Below are 5,501 nucleotides of genomic sequence, written 5' to 3'. Positions count from 1 at the left end.
TGCTAGGGTCGATGATTGTAGAGGCAAAAAAAAAGCAGTACATAGTTTTCTAGATGAAATCAAAACTGTCTAGACCAGGGGTTGCCAACTTATATGAGGCTCAGGGTTGGCTTTTTGCTGGCAGAAACTGGTTTTTATACAGTACTGGTTTTTGCCATGCCAGTGGCAGAAACTGGTTATAACCGGTGAAAACCGGCAGAAACTGAAAAACTTCTATATTAGTTCCAGTAGTTGCTTAATGACATTTTGTTTAAGTTAACTGAAAAATGTAACTGTAACAAACTTTTTAATTCATTGTTTGTAAATATATATTATTTTGTTTACATTAAATATAAAGAGTGCAGTATATCAAATATTTATATAAAATAAAGTAATGTAATAATAAATATAAATACTAGATTTTAGTTTATTATATTAAACTCTGAAATTCAGTAATTATTATCATTTAACTCTTAACATAACTGAATAGAGCTATTTTCAAATAGTTTTTTTTCTTTTCAAGACATAATTTGCATGACAACAATCCAATTATTATAACAGTAACAGTTTTAATCTTTTGTGGATGGCAATGCCTGCTAGTTCTGCTGGACTTGAGAGAATCTTCTCAAATTTCTCTTTCGTGCATAGCAAATTGAGAAATTGTTTAGGTGTAGAAACTGCATCAAAACTTGTCTTTTGTTATAGATAACTGCAGAGTGCAGACAATGTAATATTTGATTTTGAATGGTGATAATTTTTAAAAATAAATTGTACTTTGTTTAACATTTAATTGTTTTTTCTATGAATTATTCATTGTATGTCAATCTCAGTACTTACTTTTATGTCATTTTCTGAATTTCTGCCATAAATGTGGCAGAAAAGGGTTGCTGCCTTGCCAGTTTTAACCGGTTTCTACCAGAGGTTTTAACCACCTCGGTAGAAACTTGCCAACCTTGATGAGGCCTGGGCCCACAATTAAAAACACAAATCGAATGGCGGGCTGCAACTTTATCAAAATTTTATGTAGGACTCTTTTTATGTTTGAAGGAACATTAAATATTGCTAACAGATTTTTACCAAGTAGTACAAAACAAAAGTATTGAATTACGAATTAAAATAAGAAGTAGATTTTTAAAAATATTTAATTCCAAATTAAAGAATTCGGGCTACAATAACTTTAATGTGCACCCATGTATTAAACAATTAATGTGCAATGGTCAAGATATAATGGTTAAGATTAACTTTAATGGTTAATCATGTAATTAACTTTATGAATCATGTAATGGTTAATCATGTAATTAAAAGTTAATTACATGCCATTAAGATTAACTTTAATGGCATGTAATTAACTTTAATAATTCAAGATATAATGGTTAAGATTAAGATATTAACTTTAGGAAGGTTGGTATTAAAACTTACATGGAAGCACACAAAATGTTCAATGAGAAAATTGAGGTTTTTCTTCTGCAACCACCAAAGAATAGATATTTACATTTAAAATTTACAAATGTGTGTAAATATTTTCGTCCAAAATGAGTGGTTTCAAAAAATTAAATCAGAAAGTTTCTGATACACACATGCTAAATTATGTTCACAAAATAAAAAATTAAATAAAAAAGAGCAACATACAAGATTATTTCTGCATTTGAATAAATATTTTCTTGGATGCAAAACCTGAGAAAATTTTATTTTTGTTGCTCCGTTGGGATGTTAAATTTCACAGAAACAAAGGAGAAAAATATTTTATACCCACACAGATTTTTTACGAAAATTGTCCACAAAAAAAATGACAACAAATATATTTTAGTTCACGGGCCACAATAAAAGGCATCGCGGGACCACCACTTGGTAACCACTGGTCTAGACCCTTATTAATATTTGGACTTAACTTATATTTTAAAATTTAAAACTTCTGAAAGTCTGTGTTGTTCATACAAGAATTAAGTAGTTTTCACAGCATCCCGATTTTAAACTATTACATTCTGACAAGCTGGAAAAAATATTCCACAAAATGGTAACTCACTTAAAATAAATAGCAATGCAATTTTTAATTTTGAAATCTATTTAATTTAATTTTTTTTTTTAAAATTTGAAACCCATTCACTTCATTGTTCATGCAAGTAAGACATATAATGATTTATTCAAATTTTGTGCTACCATTGATTTTCATAAAAGAAAAAAAAAATTAAGACTATATTTTTCAGATTTAAATGATGCAGTTTGATACATTTTTGTTCCTGGATTAGGAAAAATTTGTATGAAATGAATTCTCTTTTTAAAATGTATTTCTCGCGTGGACGAAATGTAATCGCAACTAATGAAATCCTGTGTTGTATTGAATTCTGACTTGTGTTTTATTGTTCTTGTAAATTTGACTGATTATTCATCACATTTTATGAACTTATTTTTGTAATAAAGACACTATTGTTATTAGAATTTACCTTTTTATTGTGAGTTCTTTCCTTTGGGCATTCTTAGTCAATCATAAATATGACTGTTTGACTCATTTAATATGTATTAAAGATTTCGGCTGTAAAAAAATTCTTGAGTTGCGATAGCGTCACTGTGAAAAACTGGGATTTCCCTCGAAGCTGCTTCAGCTTGTTTGTGAAGTCTGTGCGCGATACTCATCATGGTCGCGAAATTATAGATCTACCACTACAAAAATATAATTCCAATTCATAAGACGTGTTAACTCGATTCTATGCTGGGGTACCTTTTCATAGATGATCGATATCTACTAATCCCGACATTGATGACCTGGACGTGGTGTGAGCATGCCTACCTTAACGGAAACGCCTACTACGATTTGAGCACGCGTGTCTTGATGATAACGCTCACTTCGATCTGAACGCGCCTACTTCGATGGATGATCCACATCGAACAGTTGAACTAAGACATTATCCACCTCCTCGCGCTGTTGCTACTCAGTCTCGATCGCCAACGTGCAATGTATACATTCGACTGCTAAAGGCAACACAGGAGCGACCACGACCGTGAACTTAATACAGCTCTCGCGATCAGTACTCAAAAGTATGGTGATCTTAATACAGCTCTCCCGGCTTCTCACAAAAACAGCAATGAATCCACTGGTGGTATCCGTTCATCGAATTCTTTCACGGATATAATTCTGGTGGGGGAGTACTGTGGTGTATCTACCATTACAAAAATATAATTCATATTTACTAGTGTATAAGACATGTTAACTCGATTCTATGGAGGAGACCTTTCGGGGCCTTTTCATAGATGAAGGTTGACAGGGTCGATAAATATATCCCCACAGATCCTTAACCCCCACCCTTCTAATTCTCGTTGTAGGTATACTTTTTTTTTTTCTTCTTTCAAAGTTCCTATTTTTGAATACTTTTCAATCCGCCTGACTGTTTCGAAAACCGCAATGTTTGCAAGATATATTTTTCTTAAAGAGTAAAGAAACCACACACAGAAATGAAATCATCTGCTATGTATAAGTGGTGGATAAAGTCACTGAAACGCGATAAAAGATGCTAAAGCATAATTAGCCAACTGTTTGTGATGATTATTCTATTTACGACTTCTTCCTGTCCCCAGAAAAAAAAATTTCAAGCCCATATGCTGCTTGCGAAAAATATTTTAGTGAAAAAATAACTTCATCATTAGATTAAAATTGTGGTGACATCGTAATTAGAATACAAGATTTTTTAAGAGAATGTTATCAGAGCTATGATGGCTCAGGGCAGAGGTTCTCAAACTGTGGTACGCGTACCCCCAGGGGTACGCGTTCTTATGCGAAATATCTCGCAACAAACGAAAATTTTATTTAAAAACAAAACTAGCCATAAAAGTTTACGATTACGTATTTTTCTATTGGCTATTTTTTGCAGAGTTATTAATATTTAGTACAACCAGTTGTGATTTTTAACTTTAGTGCAATTTTTTTTACTGTAAAAAATTCAATCACTTTTAAATGAGTGGTACACAACGTTACGAAAAATTTAGAAAGGGTACACCAAAGTCTTAAGTTTGGGAAACACTGGCTCAGGGGATAGAGTACTGACTCAGGGGGATAAAAACATTCACCAATCATTACATTTTTGGTAAGGTATTGACATTAGGCTCTATAAATAAACAATTTAGATTCAATTCACGGCATTGTAGTTCATTTAAAGTCTGATAAATAAACAATGTAGATTCAATTCACGGCATTGTAGTTCATTTAAAGTCTGAAAACTTTTTAGAAATGAGTCACAACTGATTCACATATGACACAGACTGGGAGAGAAATGTCTGAGCCAGTGATTTTCAACCTTTTTTTGTGTGGCTGCACACTTTTAACGATTTCGAAATTTGACGGCACAAAATGAAAAAAAATTAGTTTAAAAGTTGTTTACTTACCTATAATACACCGTGTTAAATAGTTTGTGATAATAATTTTGAATGTGAAATAAACTAATGTGTACTGAAAAAGCACGTTTATTTAGGGATCTTTCGACCCATTTTTTGTAAGTGAGTAACAGTTATTTATTTTTTTGCTAGTTATTAATTGGTAGCTTATTTTTTGTTAGTTATCCTTTGTTGATTTGTTTTAATAACTATTTATTGCATAGCTTACTTTAATAATTTTATATATATATATATATATATATATATATATATATATATATATATATATATATATATATATATATATATATATATATATATATATATATATATATATATATATATATATATATATATATATATATATATATATATATATATATATATATATATATATATATATATATATATATATATATATATATATATATATATATATATATATAGGGTGATTCTAAAAAGATGGGCAAAATTTTAGGAAGTGATAGTACACACCCAAGAAAACAATTTTCATCAAAGAATGCATAGTCGAAAACAAACCGCTAGAGGGCGTCAAAGTTTATGTTCTTATATGAGGCAAAAACACACGAAGAACGATGAATTTAAGTTATAAAAGCAAATTTAATGGCATGTGATTACAATAAGTGTTCAAAACAGTGGCCGGTAGTGACTATGCACGCAGTACAACGGCGAAGAAAAGAAAGGCGAACATTCTGAAAGACACCAGGCATATCACGAACTTTCCCTGCAGCGACCGAACGCTTGGCAGCTTGGGATGCAGAAAATCCTCAGCGGCCATGTCGTATGATTATGCGGCATGTAAAAAGGATACCTGGAGTGCCTTATTGGCTCTTGGCATTTCCGGCAAAATTAAATTCCGAGTGCACTTTAGCATCCAGATAGAGTCTCGGTGCTGCAGTCTAGTGTGGCAGAAACTAGACGTCTAAATTAACATGACCAACGGTGGTCCTGAAAGAGTGGAGAACACACTAGGTCTGCTCATCGGCAAGACCGATTGTGCAGTTCATTGGAAATAAAAAATATCCTTCCACAATGCTGAGAGATTAAATGACTGATCAGTTAAACAGCATCAGAAAAATATCAAATATACTAGAATACCGGGAATCAACATTCTCCAATACAAAATTATTCTGTACACA

Source organism: Parasteatoda tepidariorum, chromosome 1 (assembly GCF_982258835.1).
Source record: "Parasteatoda tepidariorum strain Cologne lab strain chromosome 1, Ptep-v5.0, whole genome shotgun sequence".
NCBI lineage: Eukaryota > Metazoa > Arthropoda > Arachnida > Araneae > Theridiidae > Parasteatoda > Parasteatoda tepidariorum.
Note: the sequence above shows the minus strand (reverse complement) of the source record.